This window comes from Sceloporus undulatus, chromosome 3, assembly GCF_019175285.1.
Source record: "Sceloporus undulatus isolate JIND9_A2432 ecotype Alabama chromosome 3, SceUnd_v1.1, whole genome shotgun sequence".
Classification (NCBI taxonomy): Eukaryota; Metazoa; Chordata; class Lepidosauria; order Squamata; family Phrynosomatidae; genus Sceloporus; species Sceloporus undulatus.
In genome coordinates, this window is record NC_056524.1 from 192,173,214 (window position 1) to 192,186,953 (window position 13,740).

General features: G+C 40.4%; 1 protein-coding gene across 2 annotated transcripts in view; it reads right to left on the reverse strand.

The window, feature by feature from the left end:
- LOC121926633 (phospholysine phosphohistidine inorganic pyrophosphate phosphatase) overlaps nucleotides 1-13,740 on the reverse strand; it is a 195,064-nt gene that overhangs the window by 134,373 nt on the left and 46,951 nt on the right. The window lies entirely within an intron of this gene.

The following is a 13,740-nucleotide window of genomic DNA, read 5'->3' on the forward strand; positions in this document are numbered from 1 at the left end:
TCACTCAACCACAATCCCCACAAAAGCTATAGGAGATTTCCAAATACAAAATAAGTGTGCTTCTGACTACTAAAAATTATATAAAATCCTGAAACAGAATTACAGAGTAGGAAACTGTGCATTGATTGTTTTGTAAAAAGTGATGTAATGGAAATGGTCTGGATGGTATGGGTACTCTAATCCAAGTCAGAGAATGGCATTGTAACAGAAACTTGACATATATGTTTTTTCTGTTTCTCATTTTACACTTTTATAGGTCACAACAATTTTGGACCTGAATGACAGTAACTGCTGTGTGCAATAAAAGGCACACAGTTAGAAGAATTGACAACTGAATTTCAATAAGCTAACATTCAGGAAAGCTGCCAGGGTTGAAAAGAAAACCTGTCATGGATGTCAGACATTGGGATTTATAATTATAATAACTATGGCTGGAACCAGACGTAGTCATACTTGGCATACACCACGGGTTGGAATCATGTGGTCCTTCAAATGTTATTGACTGCAATTCCCAGTAGCCTGTCATGAAAAATGTTGAGAGTTACAGTTCAACAACATCTGGACTCCCTAAGAATTACTAGTCTGGAAACAATAGTTGACAAAGCCATGAGAAATTCAGATCACAGATCCTGAAGTATCCTTGAAAAAGACTACAGTTCCACTTTCACCATGGTTGTATTACTGTCACTGAAGTTCATGAAAATGTACTTAATAAAAGCCCATGAGATCAACCTATTTAGCCTAGCATATATAGTCTGCTCCATCCAGCTTGTAAAGTGACATCACAAAAATATGACTATGGCCTGTTACAGACTGCCAAAATAAAGCTGCTTCGGGTCTCTTTGGAGGTATGCTATTTAAATGATACATGGGTCTTAAGAGTCCGGAGGTCGCGCCAAAGCCGCACTCCATTCCTAAGCACTGGAGTGCAGCTTTGGTGCAGCTTCCGGCTTCTTAGGATGCATGCATCATTTAAATAGCATACCTCCAAAGAGACCCGAAGCAGCTTTATTTTGGCAGTCTGTAACAGGCCTATACTTCTTTTGTAACCAGGCAAAACAGAAACCAAAACTTGGATTTGTTACTTGTTGTTTACAAGCTTTAAATAATGTATTGTTACTAATGCAATGCTTGTCATTAGTGTTTATTTCTGGGATACTGGCAGCTACCTGATGATTCCAAAAAGGACATCAGTTTCAGGTTTACCAAAAAAACTCATCAGATTCATACAGTTAGAAGGAAATAAATAACTAGTTACTCTAATGTCCAATCCCATACTAGCTTCGTAGCATAAGGTTAAGACTTAAGAAGATTTTGGAGTTTGAACTCATAGCATCATAGTCTAAGACTGAATTCTAAGTTAAATGATCAATCTGAAAGTATGCTGAGTATGCAAGAAGAAACAGGGTTCTGTAATACAGTATTAGCAACTGCAATTGACAGATGAGCAGAATACAATGGGAAGGCAAGCTGTCTACATCTGGACTGGAGTGGCTTGGTATAAAAATGGAGGTGACAATATGAAAGCTATTTCCTATCAATATCTGTGGTGCCCCAAAGAGCCTCTCCCCACTATGAAAAAAATGAGTACAAAAGGCAATTTTTAAAGCACATTTTCTCTTTCAAATGAGCCATGGGTCCCCCATGTGCCTCATTCACAAACAGATGTGCACTTCCAGAAACCTCCTCAAAGCCTCAATATGCTTGTAAACAAGGTATATGGGGAGCATGCACATTGTTTTAAAAGATAAAACACACCTTCTTGCTTTTTTTTTTTTTTTTTGCAGTGGCAACTCCAGATTATTTATGGTAGTGGTGGTGATGAAGAAGGAAGAAGGAAGAAGAAGAAAATTTTATTCATACTCCACCTTTTCCCTGAGGACAGCTTACATATTTAAAAAATTACAATTACAGTCTATATTAAAACCAAATTAAACTATCTGTGCTATTAAAAACATACATCCTAAAAATGTAGAAGTTACAAAATTCAGTTTAATAAAATACACCCATTACATCCCTTTCTTTACAGCCTTGAGTTCTAAAAGCTGTCCGAATTAAAAAAAAAACTTTGCCTGCTGACAGTAGGATAGAGAGAAAGGGGCCATTCTTGCCTCCCTAGGGAGGGAGTTCCAAAGTGCTGGTGCACCTACTAGGAAGGCCCTCTCTTGTGTTCCCACCAGGTATACCTGTAAAGGTGGCGGGCCTGAGAGAAGGGCCTCTCCTGTGGTTACTTGAGGCTATGCAAGATCATATTAGCAGACATGGTCTGTCCGATAGCCTAGGCCTAAGTCATATGCAATCAGTTGATACCATTGTTAATAAAAAGGCTCATCACCTGTAGGTAACTGCAGAGAAACCATCCCAGGTATTTTGGACCACAGGTGGGTCAAGTGCAGCACCAGTGCTGCAGCTTTGAAGTTTTTGCAGTCCACCAGCCTCTCTTGATTGACTTTTTCTGGCACCTGGCAAAAGCAGCAACTCAGCCTTTAAACAGGATGCAAGCTCCTTCCCCCTTCCAAACTAATATGCATTTTAAATGTCCATTGCCTTGCCCCCCAAACCAGGAGCTGATTCCTGGCTACTTCCTTCCTCCTGGAGAGGGATCAGTCTTTTTTGCTTGTCCGTATGGCCCCAGGGGGCAGAAAACTGGGCACTGGACCAGCTGCAGTTCCAGACCATGTTATACCATTGTAAGTATCTAAAGCATGAAACATTCAAAGTGTGTGGTATTCAGCCTTGGTTAATGATGACTAGTATAAAGTTTCTAATTTACATGGAGTTGGCTGGCAATACTTATTCAAACATTTTATTTCTAGGGTATAATGTTTTTGATTTGCTTCCACCATAGAAGCAGTAAGTCTAATTGTTAGTGTTGCTCTGCATGATACCCACAGAAAGTTCCTACAGAATGTTCACATAAACCACATAAGCTAGAAGGACAAGATTTGAATGAAAAAGGAGGAACCACTCTCATAAGGAAGGAAATCACTAGTGAAACCACAACTGTGCAGCTGTCTCCAATGCTAATGTGGCTCAAGCAACTCCACTGACATCTTGAAGATAGCCATCTGTATAACTGTTTGTAATGATATTTGACAGGGCTAAGTGATGAGCTAGCAAATGTTTGGCCACACAACAAGCCGGAGAGTAGAAGAAAACACTGTAACGTTTGGTTAACTACCTCAGCTACACTGTAGCATAAGGTCTCTATTGCACAGTACTGTACAGAGAAAATGGTTGTGTTTCTCTTCCTTCAGAAATCTAGCCCATCCTGTTTTGAAACTTGCAACAGAGAGAAAGAAATGGCAGAATGTTATATGCAAACTAGAGGACCAGCTCAGTCTTGTGTGTGTACTGTATCTTCCAAATGGAAGGAGGTTCTTCTTGCAGCTTATATTGTGCAAGAGAGCACAGTCTATAATTTTTTTTAAAAGGCCTGCATGGAATGTCTTTCTTTTCATGCATTCATTCCAGTTACTCACATTGCTACATGAATAATGCATCAGTGGGAAAAAAAAAGGGGGGGGCACAAATTGGCTTGACAGGCAATCTGAATAAACTAAAGAAGCTCTTAAAATTTGTCTACTAAGTCTGTACAGAACTAAAGAGGAGAACAGGGTCTTGATGAGAGTTCATTAAATCCATTAGCTTACCTCAACTATGCATAAAGATTAGATTAGCAAGCATAATTTTAAAGGGTCAACAAATCTTGCCTTGAATCCCCCATGGTAGAGTCACTTTAGCACTGCCATAAGTTGGGAACGACTTGAAGGCACACAACAACAACAACAACAACAGCAACGCCCATCAACACATGGATTCCCCACAGCTGTCCTTAATGACATGGTGCCTGCTATTTATCATTCTGATCCCAAATTGAAAATTCTTAAAGGCCATATTCCATGTGTCCCAAATAAATGAAGGGAGATAGATGGCTACTAACAAGAGGGTCATGCTGGCATCCCAGCAGTAGAAAGGTTTTCTTATGGAGGCTCATTTGGTGTTTTTATGCTCTTTTTGTGTGTCACATGAAGACCATTTTATTCATGATGAGCTCTTTGCATTCTTGCCTTGGGCCTTCACCATTTTGTCATGGTTTAATCTCAGCTGCTCACTGTTTTATGCCACCTCAATCAGAAGCATGTTTCTATGCTGCATTTGTATTGTTTGTTGTTTTCAAGTATGCTATTTTGGATATTTGTAAAGTTTTGTTTTGCTTGTGCCAAAGAAATGTAATAAAATACATAGAAAACAATAAAATATGAATGTGGGCTGCAACAACCGTCTCACATGCTCTTATAAAACAGACTGGAAAATGCTGAAAATTGTTAATAAAACTCTGTGCCTCGATCACTTCCAGTTATAAAGAGTGTGTTGGCAAGTTTCTGAAAAGGAAACTTTTTTGTCCTTGTCTGCACTGGTGAGGATAGTTTGGGGGCAGCCCAGAGCTGTCCTGACCTTCTCCCATTATCTGGACCTCTGGTCCCATGCCAGAGTGGCTGCTGCATGGCTATCCTACTGAACCACCTGGCATGTCTGCTGCTACAGATTGCTTACCTCTGAGGTCACAGTGTCCAGTGATGATCACATGGCTGTGTGCCATGTGATCTCAGAGCAAGTGACTGATGACAGTAGGGACATGCATTCATGTAGACCACTGCTTCAGCGTGGGAATGGAGGGCTCAGGATTAGAAGTTACAGAGTAAGCGGTAAGATTTTTAAATTCATGTTAAATGTATTATATTCCCAGTTCTGGTGCTGAATGTGCCAGATGTTGACTGTCCTGTTCACACCAGAACTGGGGTTTGCACCATACATAATCTAAATGGGACATCACCAGAATGGGAGAAAAACAGGCTTTTTGGCCCATGCAGGCAATGCCTTTGACTTTTCAGCTTGTACCTACATATTGTACCAGTGACATGACCATACCAGAATAGGTCTCCACTGCATGCCTTGGTCTTCCCACCTCAAGGTTTCAAGCTGCTTTCCTGAACTCAGCTACAAATTGTTCCAGCACTTTGCAAGCATGTACACACTGCAGCTTCCTTACACTCCAAAAAATGGTACCAGATAAATCCCATGACACTTGTCCAGCTCTTGCCTGTGTGCTCACTGTTACGTGGCATGTTTACCACTTCAGTCCAATATATATAACAGTCCAATAACAGGCTGACAAAGGGGATGCTGTAGGCATTATGAACAAGTTAAACTACACATAGGAGTATGAGAGACAGATACCACATTTTACAGAATACACACACACGAACACACCCAGGGCCATGCAGCAAAATACAATAAACCCCCAAGTATTTATCATAGTGATACCTTTCTTAGGCCAACCAAAAGTTGAAAAATGTTAGCTTTTGAAACCCACTGGCTTGCAAAGATATTGCAAAACTTACAGGAGAAAAAAAATGATGATGTTAAAGTGAGGGGCCTCCAGTAGAGGTCTTACTCTTTCTTTGCCATGTAGGGATGGAGGAGAAAAGCAGTAAAAGGTTGGTAATAAAATTTCAGTCTCCATAAAGAACTCCTTTTGAGACCTAAGACATTTCTGTACTGCAGGAGGCTCCAAGCAACTCTGTAGGCAGCTTACTGGAAGTCTCTCCTAAAGTCTTTACATCATCACACCCACACACTAGTCTCTTTAAATTCTATGAGAAGAAAAAAAAAAGAAGGACTATAATCTTCATCAAAGATAATGACAGTGCATTTCTGTTTGGCCAGTTGCCATGATCCTGCTGTGTATTTTTCTCTGCACGCAGAATTACTTGGACCTTCCATAGCAACCTTTCCCCCATAATTTCTATACAAGAACTTTGTTATCATCATCTAAGTGGATAACCAGTTACTTGAAATTTCATTTTGTCTTTCAGGGATTACTTTCTAATGCTTCTATATCTACAACTATGAGAAGAGAATAAAAGGAATGGTTTAAAAGGAATAGCAAATTTAACCTCCATAAAATTGCTGCCATAAAATTTATAATTCATGATTAATATGAAGCCTCCTTGCTAAAAGGGTCAAACCCCTCAAAATGGTGGTCATCTGACCAAGTATTATGAAAGCTTCACACTAAGCCAGGCAGAGGAGTTGGTCTACACTTATGCCCCTCAAAACCTACATGCATGATTCTGTTCTGTGGTGACCTGGAGGCTTTCTCCCACTATCTATGACTCAAGGAATATTTAAGGGAGACTGACACCAGCCAATATGCTCACAAGCATCACCTCAATCTATACCAAATGGCAATGGTCACTGCAACGACCTGCAAGAATATGCTTCCAAAAAGAAGAAGTCTACGTGGACACCCTCCCCCCCCCCAGAAGACTGGAAAGGGGAATTTTGTTGCTTGCCATGCTCAAAATGAGATAATCAAGAGACACAATATACTACACAGTCTCAGCCATATGGGACAAGATGCCATCCACAGTTTCACAAACAATCCTAACATCATTACACAACAGATTGACAAAGGGGGAGCTATAGGCATTATTAACAAGTCAAACTACATATAGGAGTATGAGAGACAACTACCACATTTTACAGATCCCACTGATGAATATCTGAAATGAGCTAAACAGATATACTCAGAGAATTCTCCACTGATGTACAGAACTGAATTCAAATAGACACACCTCAGGAACCCAAACTGGGCATCTTCTATCTGCTACCCAAAATATACAAACAAGGCAATCCAGGAAGATCTATTGTTTGAAACCTTAGAACCCTGACTACTGGGATATCTGGCTATATGGACTCAGTTCTCAGACCACATGTCATAAAAATTCCATGCTATTTGAAGGATACAACTAATTTATATGAATCAGTTGAAAATACAGTCCATCCTGATGAAAACAGAGTCCATCTACAACCTCCCAGAGGACACCATCCCAGCTTTTATGGATATGGAATCCTACACCAGGATGACTACAAGTCATCAAATCATCCTGAATGAGACTACAGCAGACCTATCCATCAAACTCTGTCACTTTGTAATTACTCACAACTACTTCACTTCTGGGAATAATATGTACCTCCAAGTCAGTGGCAGTTCCATAGGCACCCACATGGAACCAAAGTATGCAAAAATCTTCAGAGCTGACCTGGAGCAATGCTTCCTCAGCACATGCATCCAAAAACCTCTCCTCTACCTTTAGTTTCTTGATTAGATAAGTTATAAATGACTTGAAGGCACACAACAACAACAACTACTACTACTACTACTACTCATGATGTAACATTTTTTCCTTCTCAAAGTATCAGAATAATACAATGCAGAATAGGAGCATTGTGAGACATTTGCTGTAGAGCAAAGTAGTGCCACCTCACAGAATGGAAAATGGACACAAGCTCCTTTGTATGCCACAACATGAAAACTTTATGGGGTGTATACAGAAAATTTATGAAGTGAACTAAATCAACAAACTAAGAAAAATAATGTTAAATATTTATTTCTTTATTTATGGTTATACCCTTCTCTTTTTCTACAGTGAGCACCAGATGGCATATTTTCTTCTCCACTTTGTATTCACAGTACCAGCCTTATGAGATAAATAAAGCTGAGGTTGATTGGGCCAAGTTCACCCAATGGGTTTTGTGGCTTTGTAGAGACTATAACCTGGGTCTTCGAAGAGCCAATCCATTACACTATATCCACACTGACTCATTACATCAACTAGAATAACAAACCAAACAGAGCATTCAGAACTGTCCCTTCTATCTGGAAAAATGAATAATACTGATGTGCAATATATTAAGAACATTGTTACTAAAACAGCATATTTGCTTAAACCAACGAAGTATTAAAAAGGGCGACTATGTCAATATCCTAAATACATCTCAGATTCCAAACTGAATAATGAGTCTCATTATCCCTTCAAAATTGATTTAGGGATCTCTATCTGTACCCAATAATGTGATGAGATATTTGATGAATCGTGGTAATCCAGTCCATTAAACAGTGGTTCCCAAACTTCAGTCCTCCAGATGTTTTGGACTTCAGCTCCCAGAATTCCTGACTTTTGACTAAGTTGGCTACGGCTTCTGGGAGATGAAGTCCAAATACTTGGGAGGACTAAAGTTTGGGAATCCTTGCATTAGTAGCATGAGAAGCAATTACTTCATTCAAGACTGAGAGCAACACCAGAAGTTCTTCATAAGGCTCGCAAGCATTTACACAAGAGGAAAGATGAGATTTTTGAACAGCTCAGATATCTAAATGAAAAGTAGTGTAACAGCCATGGTTCCCCAGCTCCTCTCTCTTAGCTGGAGGACTGAAGATTCTTTGTCTTATGTTGGTCAAACAGTATCTATCTAGAGTTCCTTAGGCTTTACCCTTTTGGACACCTAAGCTCCTAAAATTGTAAACAGTATTGTCTAGTTTTCCAGAGAGACATGGTGAAACCTAATGGAACTCAGGATGCTTTCTATAGGGCAGAGCAGTAGTATGGTAACCAATGGGATTATAGCAATGAGGCGTATTGTCTGCATCTTGTGGTGAATCTGCATCCATTAACTTCATTAGAGTACAAAGAATTCAATATGACAATCAAAAGGTCAGAATATGTTTGAACACATAACCTTCATAATTGCATATATTACAATGTTCAATACTATGAAAAACATTGGGACTTAATTCATATTTGGACTTCCCTGCCTTCATGCTTCACATTTAAAATTATTCACATATTACTCCACAACTGCCCCTATTCCAATATGGTAGACTGGCTACGGCCAACATCTCATCAGTCTCATTGGCAATACATCCTTTGCTGCCAGATTTCTTTGGCCCCAGCTTCTAGGGTGTAACATCAGCTTCTAGGGCGTAACATCAATTCAGAGACAACCGCAATGGCTCCATCCTCTGGAATTCTGAGATTTGACGTGTTGTGAGTCATTTAGAATTCTCTGCCAAACAGCTCTAGTGCCTTCTTTGCTTATTTGTTGTTGTGTGCCTCCAAGTCATTTTTTACTTATGGCGACCCTAAACAAATCTATCATAGGGTTTCTTCTGGGGCAGGCGTGTCACTGTCATCCTCTGAGGCTGAAAGAGTGTGACTTGCTCAAGGTCACCCAATGGATTTTTATGCTTGAGAAGGGAATTGAACCCTGTTCTCCAAAGTTGTAGTCCAACACTCAAACCACTACATGGCTACAAATCCCAGGATTTTGTAAGATACAGTTAAATTGGTATCAAAGTTTAACTACATGGTAGTTAAACTGGTATCAAAGTGTTATAAATGTGTGGTGTGAAAGCAACCCAAATCTTTCCTCAGCAAGGTACATTCTATACATCAAGGACGGAGAACCTGTTTGCCTCAACAGGTTGTTAAACTTAAACTTACATCAGTCATCTTAGCTAATGAATAGGAACAACTGGAGTTTTAGTCCAACAGTAATGGGGAAGCTACATGTTCCTTACACATCCTACACAATCCCTTTCCTCTACCACTTTACTGCTTGCCTCAAATGTGTGGGCCTGCACCAATATCATCCACATGACACCACTCTTTTCTTTCTACTGCCCCATAGTGTCACAATCCACACTGTGTGTGTGTGTAGAATGGTGAATCTACACTGCAGTTATATAACTTTATAATAATGCAGTTTGATACCACTTTTAGTGTTATAGCTCCATCCTATGGAATCCTGGGGCTTGTAGTTTTACAAGATCTTTGGCCTTCTCAGGGCCCATTCAGGCTACACTTTACCCTGGATCAGGAATCGATTCTAACACATGAAGTTCATATTGGCCCCGATTCTGTCACAATCCATTTCGAGGCATGCACAAGCAAATGCCCTTTAGCCCAGGTCATCCAGATTTGGGGCAAAATCCGTCTTTTTTGAAAAAGCCTGGGTTCCCTGAAATATGAACTTGCCCCCGATCATGATCAGGTCAAGTTCAAGGGAGGGATTAAGGTCAGAGAGCGGGCAGAGGGTGAGCATTCCCTCCCCTCATCGGAGAAGGAGGAGGAGGAAGGAGCCAGAGGAAGGATGCAAAAAGGGGAATCTGACAGGAGGCAAAGGAGGCAGAAAGGAGGAATGGGGTGACTGACGAGGTCAGTTGAGGTCAGTTCAGGACAGGTCAGGGGGCCAGCGCAAGCCAAGGCTCTGCTCTTCAGCAGGGACCTTTTCCCTTTGATTTTAATTTTTTTTACATTATTTTTCTCTGTCTATGTGCATGTTTTTGCAATAGGTATATAGATAGTACGTGAGCAGGAGGAAGGGTCAACTCAGGGCAGGTCAGAGGGCCACAGGAAGCCAAGGCTCTGCTCTCCAGCAGGGAACTTTTCCCTTTGATTTTCATTTTTTAAAATTATTTTTCTCCGTCTATGCGCATGTTTTTTGCAATAGGTAGATCTATATTTAGATAGAATGTGGCTAGCTGCTTGTTCACTTTCCCTTTCATTTGCTGGCTTCCTCCTGAAAGGAGCCCTTTGCAAGAGGCTTTGAAGCATGCGAATGAATGCTATAATGCGAATGTTACAATATGTTTCTCTTTCCAATTTGGCAAACTGACAAATGCTTTTGCTACTGTCTCAAAGGGGTAGCCTAGGAAAAGCATGCATGGCATTGCTTCCTTTTCTGGCATTTCCGAGGTGAGGAATTGATGATGATGATGATGATGATGATGATGATGATGATGAGGCATTCTGGGGTGGCAAGGAGAGCTGATACAAGATGCAGAGATGGCATTAGCTTGCATTTTGGGGTTGAAAATGGGGCCAAGGGCAGATCATAACCTGCACTGACCCAAACGCCCACACACAGGAGGTTTTTAAATTTGACAAAATGTGCCTGGTCCTTTAAACAAAAAGGAGGGGGGGAAGCACACTGCTGATGCCCCAATGAGTGCTGGGAACGTCACCTAGGACGATCGCGGAACTGAAAGTTGATTGACAGCAGGCGCCTTCATTTTAAACCCCAATTTCTCAAGAGGGCATTCGGGGCAAAATACCCCTGATTAGTAATGAGCACTTGCTTCCGGAGGGATTCGGGGAGGGGGAAACTGAAGCTCCCCAGTTCCTTCCAGGGCAAAACCGCCAGTGAGAATGGGGCCTCTGTGAAAGAGTGCTGGGGCCTCACAAAACTACAAATGCCAGCATTCTGTAGAATGATGTCATGGCTGGTAAAATGGTGTCAAAGTGCACTATTTCTATAGTGTAAATGCACCTTGCCATACTGTGTGTGTATATGATTAATAAAACGACCACAAACTTTTATGGTTCAAGACACCCCAGAAATCACTCGAAGATGCCATTGTTCCATCTGGAAGAAAAATGGTAATTTTCCATCAGGGCACAATGATTTGTCCACTTGTTCTTACGTTTCACCCTGCTTGCACACCAGTCTTTTGATTCAAGTGAAAAAGAACAATGTCCTGACAATCCAAGCAATGCCAAGCAAGGAACTTACCTGAACATTTAGAATGCTGGAAGCCTTTAATCAGACAGATATGTGGAAAAACTCCACAACCAGGGAAATTTAATTATTTGGATTACAATTCCCAGAAGCACTCCATTTACATATCCAACAACCTATGGAGAATTCAGGGGAATAGTAGTCTTAAAAGCAGAGTTTCCAAACCCTGGAAAAACATCTTTGTGCAGACAGCATCAGATGAAGCACTGGCACTCGTCTGCTATTTGGCCAGTGCTGTTCAAATTTCTAGGAAAGACTGACAGTCAAAGTTGCAGTAAATGTACTAATGGCACCATCTAAGGGCACTAAAATGTAATGCATTTCTTTCTCTCAAAAGCACTTTCTATGTGCAACATTGATCCAAAATCCAACAGAAAATATAGCTGTTTTGTTTTCAATGTATTCTTCATTTTTTGCACTGCATCAATATTATCCTGTATTTTATATAGAAAGTCCTTCAATAATTATGCTGTATTTTTATGTACTATAAACTGAAAAATCATTGTTTATGTGTGCCACACCTCCTTTTACACATGATCAGAAATTAAAAATGTTTGTTAGGAGTGCTTCTTCTCTCATACCCATCCTGCACACATACCTGTACTGTGAGGTTTCTTTTCGTTAGTCCCAAATAAACCTTTTCGTGAGAAATCCCCTTGAGTTTTAGAATATGGCTTCAATCAACTGGTAAAGATAAGCCCCCCCCCCCCCCCGCTCATTGCAGAACTTCCCACAGGGCCCCTTGTACCCAAGTCCCTTTTATGCATCCTTTAATAATATCAGAGATCAGTAACCTAGACAATTAAATGGTAAGAAATTTCTTATAATAGCCACATATTTCCAATTGCTTTGGATACTCTTTTGGGAAAGAGGCAAACCAGCTAAGGCTCCAATTAAGTAGAATCTAGTTCTAGAATCTAGTAGAAGTACTAGTAGTAGCCATGGTGGTGGTGGTTTCATTTGTATCCTGTTTTTCTGCTATAGAAGTCATGGTAATGTACATGGCTTTCTTCTTCCTCCCTTTATCCTCACAACAAGCTTTGAAGTAGGTCTGGCTAAGAGGGATTGGCCTAAGGCCAGTCAGTAGGCTTCATTCCTCAATGGTGGATCAGAACATGTATCTGTCCAGGTCCTAATCCAACCACTCCACTCCACAGGCTCCTAATGTGCTGTGCAGGACAAAATCACAGCCACCTTGATGCATACTTATCACAGATCTTCCCCTTAGATGTTACATTTGCATATAGCTTAGACACAGGCAAACCAACATATATCTGATAATGTGCTATGTTTTTAGAGGGGTTGCAAACTGCAAACATCCATACAGATCTACAACCAACAATGAACATTTACTAAAGTAAAAACCTGTTATATTCACATATCTCTCATAGAATGGTTCAGAGACCATCCTGGAGAAAAACAGTCAAACAAAAGATAAAGCTGGTGAATTGCAGAAGAACAAAAATGTGCCACTGGGGTTAGTATGTGAAAATAATTCTGTTTCTTTGTAGTGTATAGGCTTTATCCTGAATTATCCACTATGGTTGTTCTTATAATACATCAGTGATTTGAGTGTTACGCTACAAATCTAGAGATTAGCAACAGAATTCCTGCTCAGCCATGGAAACCCACTGGGTGGTCTTAGGCAACTCACACTCTCTCAGCCTCAGGGGAATGCAAAGGCAAATGCCCTCTGAACAAATCTTGCCAAGAAAATCCAATGATAGTTTCACCTTAGGGTCACCATAAGTCAGAAACCACTTGAAGGGACACAGCAACAACAGAAACGCAATATATAAGATATATTATAAGGTTTTAAATAAGAATGAAAGAATGTTGAAGAAATTTTAGCCAGAATTGGCTTTGGGGGGATGAACGGATTATAAGGGTAATAAATAAATTAATCATTATGTAGTTATTAAAAGGTTTATAAAACAGTTTTCTGGTCCATAAAATGCTGAAGGAAATATGAAGGGTTTATTGGATCTCATTTGTGCTTGTTCACCTTAATAACCACTGTGACACATCGACAGAAGTTTATGAAAGGCTTGGAAAGGCTCTGAATGCACACCCAGCCCTTAGAGCACATAAAGATGCTATATATCAGGTAAGCTTCCTAAAGGCCAGAGGGCAAATATAGGCTCTCTCTTGCAGCCATACAAACAGTTCTGGTTGTGAACAGCATGGGCTTCTAGAAGAAGAAAAAGGAAGAGGTGGCAAAAGAGGAGAAGGAGAAGGAGAGTTGGAGGAAAATCACCTGCATTCTGGATTATTATGATCACTAACACTACCACCATCATCATATTCATTTTT